Raw genomic sequence first — 18,262 nt, forward strand, 5'->3', positions numbered from 1 at the left:
AATATACGTATAACATAGAATTAAACCAGTATATTTCTGTTGTTTTCGAAAAATGTCAAGTTCTTATGCGAAACTGATTTCTACATAAAGTTAAATATTATAGGCATCTTCTTCTTTCTTTTTACTACTCAATATTAAACCCATGCACATATTTGCAGACCTATTGCATTAATCAACTTATACAGTGCTCTAGTTTAGTTAGAGCAGCCGGGACGTTTAATAGGATAAAATAATATTAAACAAACCTTTTCCGTTAAAATATTTCATAAAGACAAATAAAATACCCAGTTACTTATAGTACACAACATATAATACTTATTATTCAGATAAATAATTATACAAAATAAAATGCTCTACATACTGAGAAAGGATCCCGTTGATGTCTTTTGTGTGACATGTTTTTTTCTCATGATATTACGAATACAGCATAACTTTTACGTTATTCTGATGGTATAATTACACATAAATATCCAGACTGTATGATTAAAGTTTTGTTTATTTTAATAATATAATATAATTATTAATATTATGAACGTTTGTCATCAATTGATTAAGTCTCTTAAAAACTATAAAGTCTACTGAGAATTTCGAATAGTACAGTTTTATCACACATGAGGAGTAGTTTATATAAATATTGTACAGATAAAAAATATACATAGTTAACATAAGAACACAATTTTTAACTGTTCTAAATATATCCTTGACAATTAAACCAATGTCCTCCAAAAAAAAGCCAACCACGCATAATTTCTGTCAACCCTAAACAATACCTCATTCCGGGAGCGCTTTTCCTGTCAACCGCAGGAAAACGTTTTCCCAGCCCCACTCTTGCACGGAGGTTTTATTTGTCCGCTCCGACCGCGGCCGCCAGTCGCCAGACCGCCGTCGCACGCGTCGCGCGGCAATAGTTTCTCGCGGGAAAATTGTGTCGCGCGTAGCCCTAACCCTTCACTGGCCTGTGGTATATTCGACCATCGAAATGGATTATGTGCATGTATGTTAGTGAATACTGTGTGTTGTACAACGCTCCCGGACCCCCTCTCAGCTGCTACTTCCTATAACGTGAGTAAAAGTTTCAGTTTCGTTTGTTTTTGTGTAGGGCTGTCGATTCGCGATTAATGTTTAAATGTAAATTTTTTTGTGCGTAAGGATAAGGAGTGATTGATTTATTTTGTTAATAAGCTAGAGTAATTTAGGATTTGCAAGCGCAAACAATTAAGTTTTACGTTACTTAATAATTTTACTACAAATAAAGCTGTTAGACCAAATGCGACCAAAAGTAGAGTCGATTGTAAATTTTGTAGAGTCGATTAAAATATGTGGATTATTATTATTTTTTATAGCTTTTAAGTAAAGTGAATTTATTTAAAACACTTTGACACTAATTGTTATGTAAGCGTTGAGCAAGTATTATGAGAATTTGAAACTGAAAGTGGTCTTACGAAATACGTATCCGTGTACCAACTGAGATGCTAATGACCTGTTTTATTAGACCATTTTGATACCTTGACTCTCTAAATATCATGTGTTAGTAATAAATTAAGGATAATAGATACGATTTAATCGAATGGAATTGATTATGACGTAGTTTAACGAATTTATGAGTAATATTTTTATTGGACATGTCGAAACTCGTATATACCTAATTTATCTTATAAATGTTAAAAATGTAAGAATTTCTGATAAAACATGTACAGTATTAAACTATTCAGTAAATATTGAAAATAATAAGTTAAAAATAATTATACTTATGCGACTTATTGTACTTATGTTCATAAGATAACATACAATTTTCATGGAAAATTTACGCAATATACCTACGCTCTATATTATTTAAGATAACCGTGTGAGAATTGTAATAATCGTCTAATTATATCTAAAACGCAATCCCTGACATACTTAAACTGTTTATTTTAATCCTACTAATATTTTAAATGTGAATCCTACTAATATTATAAATGCGAAAGTTTGTATGGATGTATGGATGTTTGTTACTCTTTCACGTAAAAACTACTGAACCGATTACAATGAAATTTAGTACACATATAGAAGGTAACTTGGATTAACACATAGGATAGTTTTTGTCCCGTAAATCCCACGGGAACGGGAACTATGCGGGTTTTCCTTTGCAAACGCGGGCGAAGCCGCGGGCGGAAATCTAGTATGATAATAAAGGTAATATTCATATCTTGAATAACACACAAAAAATGTACATACATACATTCAACGAAATTTTCCATAAATTATCAAGAAACGTAAATGAGTATGAAAGAAAAAATTATAACAATACGATGAAAAAATCACAAAAGCCATTCCCAAAGCGACGATCAAAACTTTGAATATAAAAGCTATATATCAATATCTAAACTTGATATATACGATCATTTATAACCTTTTTTACAGACGAAATGAATATTCAAAGAGAGCTGACTTATTTGCGAAGAGCAAAAACTTGTCGTTTATACATTTATCGACAAACATCGGTTGGAACCTTTGAACTATAAAGTCTCTGCTAGACGAGACATTATTATTTCTAGAGGTGATAAATGTGTATTTCGTTTGTAACAAACGAATGGATCGATTGACGTTATTCTTGGTGTGATAGTTCAAGGATGTCTTATTAGATTAGTTTTTACATTGAAAATTTAACTTTAAAGGGATGAAGCGAAGGAAATTTTTACGCATAGATTATTATTTTTTTTTTTATTTTTTTTATTTTTTTTTATGGTAACTTGGATTAACACATAAGATAGATTTTATCCAGGAAATCCCACGGAAACGGGAACTACGCGGGTTTTTCTTTGAAAACGCGGGCGAAGCCGCGGGCGTAAAGCTAGTAGGAAATAGAAGTCAGGTGATCACGTGCGTATACGCGGGTGGTAAAGTATAATAGAATAATGTAAGTAAATTTACATTTTAAAACAATGAAGTTAAAATAATTATATAAAAATCGTAAAACCACAGGTATTTTTTTACGAATTTCATTAAATACGTTGCGTAAATAAATTTAAGCTTCACATTAACAGTAAACGATTAAGTCGGTAGTTAAATTATGTGAAGCAATCTCAGGGAAATGAATTAATGAGAAGGATATTCGAGTATCCGATTGTCGGTATGAAATTATTCTAATTTTGATATTGGAAAGGTTTTTATTGAGGTTAAGAAAACCATTTTTTGTGAATTTTCGATTTATGTCTGTTTATGAATATGCAGGTTTTATCTTTACGGCAAGCGCTGTTATGATAGTTTTATTAGTGATTTATTTTATTATTTAAGAGTTTTATAGCCTATAAACCTATAAATACTATATATCAAATATCTATTCTTCCAAAAGGTAAACCAATATTAATATGTACTTATAAGTCCAAGTAATCTCAATTTTAAACAATTTAAAAACCTGATTGTAGAGTTACCGGATGACACAGTCAATATATTAAATACTACATCGAACCTCTAAAACCTTGATTAAAATTAAATTAATTAAATAAATAAATTAAATTAAAAACTAAACGCGAAAGGTGGCGTAGATTAATGTTTGTTTGTTTTACTCTGTCACGCAAAAACGACTCACAAAACTCGATGGAATTTGACATAAGGACAGACAAAGTTTCGATATTCATATAAGAATTCGTTTGATGAATGCAATGCATCAACTTGAAGCAGTAAGGAAATAAAACTTATCTTATAAGCAAGAGAAGTGATAAATTGAAACAATTCAATTATAGTTCTAGGGCTGTCAAAACTCCAAAATCGATGTCATCTTATTATTCAAATTATACTATAGTACTAATGAAGGTTAATAAAAAAATAATATGACAGACATAATAAATAACTTTCGTGTATCATATCTATGCATGTAAATCAAGAAACAAAACAAGATATATTTATTTACCATGAACTTTATAAAACTAGGAAACGTCAATTCGCAACGTACTTTAAGGCAATGCATTCAGATATCAATAAAAAAAAATATTTATGATAATTATGTTGTTTATGACTTTAACTTAAAATAGGTTAATGGGCTTTATTTATCCGATCTCATTTAGACTGAAATATGTGGTTTATTGGAGTTAAAATATTTGAAATTATGACGAGTAATTTTTGTACGAATAGTTTTAGAGTTGTTTAATTCGATTGTAAATAAAACAATGGTTTTATATTTTTCAATAAACTTTAAATTGAAACGCTTATAAAATTATTTCGCCGACTCTACATACCTTAAGTGATTGACATTTTATTATTGGTTTACCTATAATAATTATGAAAAAAATTAATCTACTTTTTACAGTTTTTATTTGATTACACGAATTTTATGAGAAAACTAGCTGCTCCACGCGGTTTCACCCCCGTGGCTCCCGTCCCGTTGGTCGTATAGCTTATAGCCTTCCTCGATAAATGAGCTATCTAACACTGAAAGAATTTTTCAAATCGGACCAGTAGTTCCCGAGATTAGCGCGTTCAAACAAACAAACAAACAAACAAACTCTTCAGTTTTATAATATTAGTTTAGATTTAATATTAAAAGTTTTTAATATTATATCTCGTTTAATAAACTCGTTCTTACCTACCTGCCTACTTACATAAATTTAAATTGTTTAACAGTTGTTTTGGTGTAACTTATTAAAAATAAAAAGTATTTTATGACTTCTTACGTAATATGTATGTAATCTTTGGATAAGTCATTAAAAAAATGTCCACATAAACACGTTATACTAAAAATAATGCTTTCCGTGCAATTCTTTAATATTTTAGACATAAATTTTAATCAGTAAATTTCACTTTATGAAAATATATTTTGATAAAGTTTGTCACTCGTCTTTTGAGTTATATAATTTAAAATTTTTAATAATTATTTTGCTAACTTTCTTATCTCGACATAGGTACAGAGTAGGTAATTTTCATCATTTATATAAAGTGGACAAAAGGCTTAACTTATTTATATACCCTACTTTCCGCCCGCGGCTTCGCTCGCGTTTTCAAAGGAAAACCGGTATAGTTCCCGTTACCGTGGGATTTCCGAGATAAAATCCTATCCTATGTGTTAATCCAAGTTATCCTCTATATGTGTGCTAAATTTCATTGTAATCGGTTCAGCAGTATTTGCGTGGAAGAGTAACAAACACACACATCCTCACAAACTTTCGCATTTATAATATAAGTAGGATTAGTAGGATTTATACATCATGATTTTTAATATTGTTTTTGTAATTTGTATTGAATATTTAATATAATTTTCTTTCTTCTCCTTTCTTATAACGTAAAATAAAATTAATTTAATAATTGAAATAAAAATAGATCAGTGATATAATAATTAATCAGGTTGATATCTCAGATGAGATTTTATTTCCCTTATCAACATTACTTGGTTTATCTATCGCTTGTTATCAATGCAGTTAAACGTCACGTAGTTGAAATGAGATAATGTTTTGAATTAAAATATAATGATGAGGTTTTTAACATGTAAATATGAATCATTGTATATCTACACTTTTCAAGTTTTATAAATCATTCGATTATAGGTAGTAGGTAGTAGGTAGTAGTTGCGGAAGAATTCTAACAAATACCCGCGGCCCCCTCATTAAAGCGGCTCGACGGAACACAGTGGGGTTTTAGTCGGTAAAAATCCGACATAACCCACGGCTCCTTCCCCGGGGGCCGTGGGTATCTTTGGAAGATTTCCCCACTATAAAAAAAAAAAAAAAAAAAAAAAGGTAGTAGGTAGTAGGTAGGAGTATAGGTAGTAGTCGATGTATTGAAGCAAAGAAAATCGTTACTCTACATTAAGTTATTATGATTAATGCAAAGGAATTTATAGTTATAAGATAGTTTAAAATTAAAAGAAATAATATAGTAATTAACAATTCTCATGAATTAAAAAATATTTTTTTTTTGGGTCGTATGTTTGTTACTCTCTCGCTCATACAGGATCTTTCTGAAATTCCGAATAGAGATAGATTATATTCCAAATCACTTTAAACTATACATCTCTACTATATAGACATATACGGACTCCAACAAGTTTCAAATAATGTGAACAAGATTATTAAAAAACGACTACGAATATCATTGTCACTATGGGTACACCACGAAGATGATAATTCGATTCTAATATTTGTCTACGGACAGGTTCCATTTAACTTATGTATGTTATGTGTTTGACGTACAATCACATAGAAAAGCTGATTAAAAAGTTAATTAAATTTATTGATATTTTTGAAAGTGAAATTTCTAGGCGCGTTGAGAGTTAAATTTCATGGCAAAGCCTTCGTCATGAAGTAAGGCGACGATTTTAGTATCGATGAATCTTGCCACAAAAGTTTCAATTCCGACACGTGTGCTCGGCACACACGCTTTTTTTGTAATGTCAGTGATGTTTGAACATGTCTCATCAAACTCTGGTTAAAAATAAAGATTAAAAATAAATGAAATCGCAAATACAGATAATAAAATACTAGTCTCAACTACAGTTACAGTGAAAAGGTCATTCCAATAGATGAGTTTAAGTTAGGGATAAATTGAGTTTGCAAATTGTGTAAGGCTTATTGCTAAAACATTTTACTGTCGTTGACTTAAGTACAGTTATAACTTCACATAGAAGTGTTTTGTTAAATAAATAATGTATGCTAACATTACAAAGCTGAAGAGGTTTGTTTGAACAAGCTAATCTCAGAAATTACTATATATATACTAGATAGTCCATTTATAGAGGAAGGTAAAAGGCTATATAACAAACTAGCTGTGCCCCGCGGTTTCGCCCGCATTGCTCAGCTCCTATTTTTATCTAGTTCATTTTTGTTAATACCACGAATGTAACTATATCTTTGTTTGAACTTACAAAAATTGAGTTTCTATATGTATGTTATTTTTTAAAATAAATCTCATCATAACAAATACATCATTTCAATTTATACAATGAATATAGAGTATATAAAGTATATTCATTGTTTTTTGTTGCCTCTTGCTAACAATAATTAAAGTAGGGTAATTATTAAGTTTTCCCTGAATAATTTCATCTGTACTATATACACACATATACTTCATACGTACATACGTATACTCTCGTATATCAATACGTATCTCTACTTGCACATGTGTGCGTGCTATTACACACTATTACACGAACATTATGTAACGATAGATTTAGCGCCAAAATATTACATTTACGCACGGATTTGCTCAAATTTACGTTTGGTAAGTTGGTTAAAAATGTAGGTTAGTGCAGCGGACCGTTTACTATCGCAACCGTTGACCAACTGCTTGGGAAATAGACGGTGAAAATGAAGGATATTATTACATTTACAATGAATTTTAATATTTTTATATACTTTGGGTTAATTTGCTTGGTATTTGAGTGATTGAGGTTCAATTTTTATGTTAATATATGTAGCATGTTTGGACCGAGTTGATGTGTGATATGACCTTTTTTGCGTCAAAATAATATATATATGTGATTTTATTTTCATTTTATGAGTGTTAACGTTTTTATTTGAACTGTGTTAAACGTGCATTTTATACGAAAAGTTGAAACAGCATGTTTAAAAGTTTTTTTTTGTTATTTTGTGATAACCTAAAATTGTTTAAAGAAATAAGGTATGTGTGTATGTACCCTAATGACGTATAATGGTTAAAATATCCCAAAAAATTACCTCCATCCGATCTCTCAAGTTATTATGTAAATCTTTATGTAGAGCAAAAACTTAGTACCACTTTTTACTAAAATTACACGAACGAAATAAAAACACACACCATACTTATCCATATTCTTTTGTTTATGGTTAATTTTGACCACTATTTGTTATACATACTTTCAAAAACAAAATAGCAGCGTTGTCTGTCACCGCAGAGTTAGGCAAGAGATTATGAAATGACGGCAGTGCATTAGAATGCATTTGTGAGGTGAAGGTCCGGTCATTTGGTCGCATTTAGTTAATTAGCCTGAGAATATTATGTTAGAATCACAGATAATATATATTAGTTAGATTATAATGCATTTCGTAGTTTAGTTTATAGTATCTATGGTTTAGTCTATGGTCAATTGGATGGACGTGGAATGTTCGAATGAAATGTTATGGCCTGTATTTGATGATTTGGTTGAGTAAGCATTATTATAATCTTGATTATTGGATACTTACATAATCATAGTGAAAATTGTTTTTTGAGATATGTTATCAATGCAAACGGTGTACTATTTAATCCAACAAAATTCATGACCTTTCTCGTAAGCAATGACTCTTCTAAAAATAAGTTAGGGCGATTTTTTTTAATGTAATTACAATGAGTGCCGTGGTATGGACTCTAAAATATGTTATGATAATAATATGCTTTTCCAACAAAATATAGTGATTAATGTCATCAAACTGAACGCTACCTTTCCCCACATAGCAACCGAACATAGAGTAATCTCTAAACAGACCATAAATTGTAGACAATCAAAGACGATTCGCATTTACCAATATGCCACTCGATGTACAAATATAAGTTACATAAATTTGACCACAGATTACATAATATAACCTTTAGATTTAGCAAGAGGTAGCTTCTTGCTTTCGCCGTATGACCTTTCCTATAATGTTAGGGTGTTATTAAATGCATCTACTAGTCATTGCAACAGCATGCATTTAGGCTTAGTGTTTGTGTTTTAATAAGGTTGCCTTTCTCTTCATTTGTCAATATGTTTTAACATTTGTTTTACGTTAAAGTGCAAACTGTATGTTGCGAATGGCTACATTGTTCTGAAGCGAAAAATCCAATGCTATTAATGTAATACGTTAGCGGTTAGATGTTTTTGTCAAATCAATATATAAGATAGAGATATTTTTATTGTTTCTATGTATGTATGTTCGTTTTTTTTTAATTAATTTTATGCCTAGAAAATAAAAAGGGAATAGGTCAATGGAAACCAAAACTTCTCAATAAATAAGGCATCTATGCACACACAGGTAAAGCCGTACTACAGTGTAGTTAAATTGTAATATTTAAGCTAACCCATAAATTTATACTGAACTAACCCATAAAATTATTTTATATTTATATGCTACTTTTACAACTATGTATTAACTTTAACAGCATTGCCCTTTAGAAACGTGTAGAATGTTCCAGAACCTGTCAAATGCTGTTAATAAAATGTGACGTCAATTGTTTTATGAAGAATAACCATAGATAATTCGATTGAGTTTTGAGTACTGTATAATGTTATTACCGTTATGATTTTTGTCAATATATAAGTTAAACATAGCTGCGGGATATCAGATCAATGACCGAGGTCACGTGAAGATACATATTGGATAATTTTTAGTGATGACTCAGTAAATGATTCGAGAATGTACTATTCATCATTTTTTTTATCTTCGAAATCTGTAATGAATTATTCAGTTTTAATTCAATTTTATGTTACCATAACTCAACTGAGAGCAGATGTATTATATAGTTATATACGTATCTATTAATATATAAGTTGCAATCTTATTTATCTGTGGCATGACTTTGAATAAAAAAAATATCCTCACACTCCCGCTCTTTTCGCTGTCAACGTCAAATGGTATAGTTTATAAGCAAGCATACAATATATGCGAAAACTAATTAGAAATTAAAAAAAAATAGCGAATTTAAACTACTTAAGGCAGTAATTCTAGGTAACATGTTTCGCAACAGAAATGAATTTCAAGAGGAAGAGGAAGACTTTTGCCCTCTCGTGGTTAATCTAAACGTTATTAACCACACTCAAAACTGTAACAAAACCAACAAAGAAATATCAAACAAATAGTTAATAATATAAACCACAAACAAACGTATTTACAGATAAAAGCCTTAACATAAACAAATGAGTGTGAAAATCAAAGCAAATACTTATCACTTCATCCCGTTAGAGCTGGATAATGCACCATAGTGTTACTAGGTCAATTATTTATCAACAAATAAGACTTGACTCTTTGAGTGAGGGTTGAATAACACTATGAGAATGAATACATTAGCTAGACAACAGTTATATGTGGGTCAAGTATTGAATTTTGATCAGCAAATGCTTTTAACATTACTTACTTAACTTAAGTCATATCGCTTTTGAGAAACAAACTTTACTTTGTCAATCGATTTTTTAGAATTTTTATATCTATATCTAACGCTGTCCACCCCAGCCTCGCGCGTACATGTTGACGTTTTCTCTCCTTATGAACCATCCTCGTACTACAAGGAATATTATAAAAAAAAATAACGAAATCGGTTCAGCCGTTCTCGAGTAATGCGCTTACACATTTTGTGATTCATTTTTATATTAAGTATAGAAGATTGCGGGTATATACTTATAGAGTAGATGTTAATTTTTTTTCCTCTACTAACTACGATTAATTATAAAATACTAGGTTTCCGCCCGCGGCTTCGCCCGCGCAGTCAAAGAAAACCCCGCATAGTTCCCGTTCCCGTGGGATTTCCGGGATTGCGTAATTTTCCCGGTATAAAAAGTAGCCTATGTCCTTTGTCGGGTATAAAAATATCTCTATACCAAATTTCATGAAAATTGGTTCAGTAGTTTGGGCGTGATTGAGTAACAGACAGACAGACAGACAGAGTTACTTTCGCATTTATAATATTAGTATGGATTCGTTAACAAAGATTAAAAAATTTTACAAATTTAAAAACTGTCGTCTTCATTTTCTCCAATTTTTTTTTGACATTAGTTCGTAAAGTTAGCTTACCAAGTCAATCAAATTCGTTAAAAAAATCTAAGTGTCAGTTTTTTTAAAGCATTAACCAGAGGAAGGATAGCATGGGCGGATAATTTCTACTGCTGTATGTCGTTTACTTTCGCTCCTGCCTTCTTGAGTCTATGGATCCGGTGTAGTTGTCCAATGCCTATCAACATATACATTAGGCTATATCAGATATTAGTGTTTATATAGTACTAGCTGTGCTCCGCGGTTTCACCCGCATTGCTCGGCTCCTGTTGGTCTTAGCGTGATGATATATAGCCTATAGCCTCCCTCGATAAATGCAATCTAACACTGAAAGAATTTTTCAAATCGGAGAGATCATCATCCTGATGATGATGATTTCATCCTGAGATTAACACGTTCAAACAAACAAATTCTTCAGCTATTATAAATATTAGTATAGATTAATACTAACTTTAATTATTGCTTAAATTGCGTAATCATAGACATAACTACTTAGGTAGGTATATTATGTAGAGATGTGAAAAAATTGGAATAAAATATTGTTCTTCATTTTTCATAAACACACATTTTCCTCTTCTTTTAAGTTTTGGCACTTTTGGAACCAAACAGGCAAAGTACATAAAACAGTTTTATGTATCATAAGCATACCTAATAGATATTGTGCTACATGTATAAATAATTCACCAATTTTAAGGCACATTAATAATGACAGCTGAAACAGATAATAAACTAGTGTTGCCAACATTTATTATGAATACAATTAATTGGGTTTAAATTTCATTATTCAAATATCAAGCAATAATCGATATTCAAAGATAGTATTATCATCAATATTTCACTATCAACGTTTTGTCACATTCTAATTTATGGAAACTTATTTAAGAGAGAAAGAGACAAATCATTTATCAAGCAAATTCAGGATTTAAATATATAATTAACTAGCTTACCGCCCGCGGCATCGCCCGCGTTTTCAAAGAAAAACCCGTTCCCGTCGGATTTCCGGGATAAAACCTATCCTATGTCCTTTCTCGAGTATCAAAATATCTCTATACCAAATTTCATGCAAATTGGTTCAGTAGTTAAGGCGTGATTGAGTAACAGACAGACAGACAGAGTTACTTTCGCATTTATAATATTAGTATGGATGTATTAACTAATACAGTCGATATATCAATATTAGTATGAACTAATAAAATTTTTAATTAATTTCAAAACTATAACATAAAGAAGACTTCTTAAGCAGTCTTATATAATACTAGCTTCCGCCCACGACTTTGTACGTGCATCCCCGTTTTTCCCCGTTCCCGCAAGAATTTCGGGAAATCCTTTCTTAGGGGACGCCTACGTCATGACATCTACCTGCATGCCAAACAGCCCGATACGTCCAGTGGTTTGGGCTGTGCGTTGATAGATCACTATATCAGTCACCTTTGAGTTTTTTATATACATATATTATCTTTTCACAATAAGCTTGAAAATAATTAACAACTCCATAATTACCTCTTATATTAAAACAAACACGTAAATTATGTAAATTCCTAATAAATATTTTTTAAGGTAATGTCATATTTATTTATAGTCTGTGTCATATCCTGTCACACTTCCGTCTCATCTACCTTCCAAAATTAATGGCGGTTATGTATTTTAATTTTGTGTTGGAATTTTAAAATATTTATCTAATATAATTAATTTCTGGCAACCCTGTTTGTTAAGTAACGCGGTTATACGATTTATTCGATAATTGTTAATTATTTAAGTTTATTGCATACACATTTGTATTGAATTGAAAATATGTTTATTATTATATTCTATAGCGTTTTTGACACTTTCATGATAATTATATTAATTTGTAAGTTTCAACTATCAATATATAACTCTATTATACAGTACAATTAGACAAAAGTTACTTTTAATACGATTTCCCAAAATGTATTATTACATTCTAAAACACATTCTATACATGAATACATCTTAAGTATAATAATTATTACGCAAAGGAACAAGCTAAGAAAATAAGAAAAACTAACCAAGCAACAACGTCTAACTCTACACAACTCTCTTTATGACCCCAGTAAAATATGATATTCTAATACTAATGAACGGTCATCAATATACATACTATGACCGGTTATTTACATGATTTTCCTGTTTAAATCATTGGAGTTCACCTTTAAGTTCTTTTCTGCGTCATAGTCATCATAATTGAAATGGGCTTGCTGAGATTAAATCTGTCAAATTTTATCTGCAAGATAGTATGATACATACGTAGTGTACTAATTCAATTTTGAGAATAAAAATCGAAAAATATTATCTATTACTTATTGTAAAGTAGTGTAAATGCAGTGTGTTTGAGAATTTATTTGTAACTAGCTTCCGCCCGCGACTCCGTCCGCGCGGATGTCGGTCTTCGCGTGGATGGTTATTTCTCCATTTTGAGTACCTCTGTCACTAACATCTTATAAATATCTATTGGACCCAATTCCCAAATACGGCTAGGCCTATAATAATACGCAAAGTGTGTTCGCGGTTCTACGGAACAACGTCTATGGATAATACTGAAAAATTAAGATTAATTTTTTTCTACGTATTTTTCCAGGATAAAAGTATCCTATTTTACGCCCAGGATAATAAGGTATAATTATACCAAGTTTCATCGAAATCGAACCGCTAGTTTTCACGTGATGCCTTCACATACAGACAGACAGACAGACAGACAGACAGACAGACAGACAGACAGACAGACAAAAATTTTTTTAATCACATATTTGGGTTTGGTTTCGATCCAGTAACACCCCCTGCTATTTATTTTTTCAATATTTTCAATGTACAGAATTGACCCTTCTACAGATTTATTATATGTATAGATCTCTGGCACTTAAGAAAATATTTGAAGTGTAATTCGCGACATGTAAAGCTACATTGTGCATTTAACCTTATGCGAATACTTATAAATTCAATCTCGGTTTAAAACTGATCTAAAATTGTGTTCATTGTAATATTTTATTTATAGTTACACTGATATATTATACACAGACTAAACATTGACCATGCTTTATATCTATTAACCGAACTGAAAATGACAACTTTACGAATTATAACTTCAGTACGAAGACTTATACATATTCATATTATGAAGTTTCTACCACTTTAAACGTAATTCGCTGTTAGTATCAATACATAAAAATTATACACCTTGGTCTAGTATCTGTGCCTTGGTATACAGTTTTGATCCAGTAACATTACACATAACCTTGGAGCAATTACCCAATAGATTTATTATTTTATCTCGAGTGCTTGCGACACGCAACTTAGTTCGGAATCGTGTCGGAAGTATTACGTCATAACACTTTCGTTCACTTTGCAATGCGATCGATATCTGTACTTTTAATCTTAGTTTTATTAAGGAACCTTTGGGTATTATGGTTGAATATGCTTAGTTCATTTTTCATGTAAATTGGATTCTTCAATTGATTGGGATGTTATGTACTATACACCAAAGCAGATTATGTGAAATTAAAGGATACAAGCAGCCATTTCCTTCTAGCAACATTATTCTATAGGCAAAATAGAAAGCAGGAATTTATTTATCCGAACCGATAAAGAAATTTGCCCGAACGTATAAAACAAGCAGAAATAATTTTATGACGAACTTGACTCTGCCCATGCGCAGTAATCCCCTCCATATTTCATTCAGCACTACATTTCATCATCATCATCATCATCAGCCCATATAATATGTTCCCACTGCTGGGCTAGGACATAGGCCTCCTATAAGGGTAAACTCTTTCTTTCCTACATTTACGTGCCGCCTATTATATTTAATGGAAGATTTAAGCGCGTCACACACGGTGAAGATACTACATATAATATTTTATGTTAAGATTCTCTAATATAAAACGTTATAGTATCTTAAGGTATCCGGTATCCGGATATGTAGAAGCCTGGCGGTTCTACAGGGGTCTTAGTACGCAATGACAAAAAGAAAAATGATGGTCAGAACGCTGATACCGGATACCTTAAGATACTATAACGTTTTATATTAGAGAATCTTAACATAAAATATTATAGTAGGTATCTTCACCGTGTGTGACGCGCTTTAGAAGACCATTCGTAGGTACCAATATAACTTCGAAGAAAACAATATTTTAATGAAGGCCGATAAAAAGATAACTTTTCTATTTTTAATAGCATTGATTTTAAATATCCTCAATGTGTTTTGAGTTCTGACCTTTAATTAACGTGTTTTATTTTAATTTATAAACTTGTGATTTCTCTTATGAAGTGGATAATTATTGTCTTTAGTGATATAATAATTTTAATCTTTTGTGGTTTGAGATGTGACGTTTTTCAGCATTTTAAATAATTACTTAAAATAGAAGTAATTTCGGCGGGAATAATAATACCACAGATGATAAATGAGGATCATTTTGGCAAAATCATCAATTTTGCCAAAATGATCCTCGACTATCAATACTGACCATCAATATTATTTTTTATTAATTTGTCTATCTGTTGCACATTAACGCCTAAGCCACTGAACCAATTTTGGTAAAATTAAGAATGGAGATAGACACAGGAAAATGTCAGCTTTTGAAATTACAATAAAACTAGATGTGCGTGAAATAGAGGATGGAAATAAGTAGATAATTATAATGATCACGCGATGTTCAGGCAAGCGACGCCGGGGGTAATAATTGTAACAATACAAGTAAAATACATAATAATATGGTTTTTTAAGGAATTATTATAAAGCTTACTAATTAATTTAATTTTAAACTATCTAATATGAATTGTTATTTTTGGATTTATGGCATTCGAATGCTTTATAAAAAAAATATGTAATAGAAAAAATCGGTTTCGAATCCCGCCTCGTGATCGATTTTTTTCTATTCTTTATAAATTTGTATCTCATATTTCAAAACACAAATAAAACTATTAAATTGACGAAGATAAGCATAAATTTATTTTCTTACAAAACAAAATACCTATTCTCTGTTAAATTATTCAGTTTGTCCACTGACCCTCTTTAATTATTATTCTATGGTCTAATGCAACAGGTTGAAAATATAAATAAACTAGCTTATCGCCCGCGGCTTCGCCCGCTTTCTCTAAAACGATTTGAGATGTAAACTATCCTATCTCTCAAGTTGGATCGAACTGCACATGGTGTGCGAATTTTATTACAATCGGTTAAGTGGTTTAGGAGTCCATTGAGGACAAACATTGTGACACGAGATTTATATATATTAAGAAGATAAGTGGAATTTATCGCTACAATTTTTGTAAATGTTGTTATAAATTACAATTTGGTTTATTTAAGCTTTGATAAACAGTGAACATTATTTTAAGAAACATAAATAAAGTGTTTATCCTATCCTTATCCTTTCTATCCTATCCTACTAATGTTATAAATGCGAAAGTTTGTGAGGATGGATGTATGTGTTTGTATGTATATTTGTTACTCTTTCACGAAAATCCTACTGAACCGATTAGAATGAAATTTAGCACACATATAGAGGGTAACTTGGATTAACACATAGGACAAGTTTTATCCCGGAAATCTCACGGGAACGGGAACTATGCGGGTTTTTTTTCCGAAAACTGCTTTATAAAGTTACATTGCCATTATTACTTATTTATATTATTATCATTTCGTAAGACGTTCAGTTAATAGCCTAGCCTCTTAATTAAAGGCTCCGTTTAACTAACGTACTTTTAGCATTTAATGAATATAACATATAAAACACATAAAATTTATTCATCATTATTCAATTAATGTAATTAATAATTATCAATACAATCACTATATTGACTACAAAGATCACGTCTGCACTACACAATTTCCCAATCCGTACCTAAGCAGTTGCGGAATCGTTTATAATTGATTATCAGTTAAATTTTAACGATAGATTAGCGCTTGGAGCTCATCAAATCGGATGACGCAATACAGTCCACAGACAAGACGATTAGTGCTTTAGTAAAATTTTGAAATAAAATTTCATCACGTTTTGTGCTTAGTTCTTTGTCTATTTATCTATGAACTAGCAGTGCCGTGCGGTTTCTCCCGCATTGCTCCGATCCTGTAAGTCTCAGCGTGATGATATATAGCCTATAGTCTTCCTCGATAAATGGGCTATCTAACATCGAAAGAATTTTTCAAATCGGACCTGTAGTTCCTGAGATTAGCGCGTTCAAACTAACAAACTCTTCAGCTTTATAATATTAGTATAGATAAAAATAAATGTTGTGCTAAGATGTTGTGTATGTCATTTATAGAATCGTAAACTTTGATTTTGATCATGGGATGATTTTCAACACTATTGTGCATGAGCCAACGAAGGTATCTGAGTTGATTATCTTCGACTTTGACATGACTTTGACAGTGTACAGGCGAAGCCGGGGTAAACTGCTAGTTACTAATTCCTAATCTATGCTTAAATATATAACGTTATTCTAATAATTTGTGTTAAAATATTGAGCCAAAACAAAGCGTATGTAGAAGCGTGTCGAATTTACAACTTCCTCATTTTTGAGAATGCTATTTTTATATTCTAAGTATCAAAATAACTAAAAAACTTTGTTAGAAAAACATGTATGTAAAAAAATGTTCGACTGTCGTTCTATTTATAAGAAATCAATATTTAATCCCTGTTATATACGATACAGAAATTGAAAGATTATGGCGTCATATAAAAATTATAAAAATAAATAGCAACTTGGTCTTGACATGGTTTTTATCGCAAAGTTAAAATGATCAGCTTTTTGTAAGTCGGGTCTGAGACAAGATTGAAAGATTAAATATATATCTATAATTTTTTATTCACAGATAAAAAAAACACAAAACAAACACGGCACGATCTGATCCCATACTAAAGTCGTAGACCAAATGTTGTTACTTATGATGATAGCTATCTTGTCCTGCGAGGTTGCTGGTGTTTTACAAGTAGCCCTGTATATCATTCGACAGGGACATTTTATCAGCCAACGCTTGGCGCTTATTCGACTCCAGATCCCAAAACACAACTAAGTATAGCACAACAATTTTAGTAACAAACTTTAAAACATATATACGCCCTCCCTTTACAAGCCATGCTTGACTGATGTTAGATCATGCCTCGGTTAAGTAAGACACGTTGCGCTGGCGGTTACGTACCTACTTGGTTACCAACTTTGTTATACCAGCTCATATCAGGAAAAACGGCAAAAACTTGTGCATTTTTCTTTAGGTTATAGCTATTTCCTTTGCTAAGAATTTTAACGGGCTAAAGGGCTTAGATTAGATATCTATTCAATGTTGAGATTGATTTTGTATTCTATAAAATTTCGATCTTTCCAAAATCGTTGCACAATTTTTGGTACAGTTTCCTAGATCATTGATAAAAAAAATAAATAAATAAAATAATATTTATTTGCTTAAAACATGGTACAGAGAGATGTCAAAATATTTCGATTGTTCATCATGTTTTGCTTAGTCTAAAGCATGCAAATACTGTCTCAATTTAAATTAAAGAGCTTGAGCTTTGAGCTCAATTCAATGCAAAATAGCTCGATTATTTCCTTTTTGCTTGAATTTTAAAACTTTTATGGAGATA

The 18,262-nt window shown here is 31.1% G+C and overlaps 1 protein-coding gene across 5 annotated transcripts in view; it reads left to right on the forward strand.

Moving 5' to 3' along the window:
* Nucleotides 1-869: 869 nt before the first annotated feature.
* The window catches only part of LOC123701825 (A disintegrin and metalloproteinase with thrombospondin motifs 16), a 126,996-nt gene continuing 109,603 nt past the window's right edge, over nt 870-18,262 (forward strand). For all 5 annotated transcript variants that reach the window (XM_045649399.1, XM_045649397.1, XM_045649398.1 and 2 more), the window contains exon 1: nt 870-1,062. The gene's annotated coding sequence lies outside the window, so the exon portion shown is untranslated. The remainder of the gene's footprint in view (nt 1,063-18,262) is intronic.

The sequence above is a fragment of the Colias croceus genome, chromosome 22, assembly GCF_905220415.1.
Source record: "Colias croceus chromosome 22, ilColCroc2.1".
NCBI lineage: Eukaryota > Metazoa > Arthropoda > Insecta > Lepidoptera > Pieridae > Colias > Colias croceus.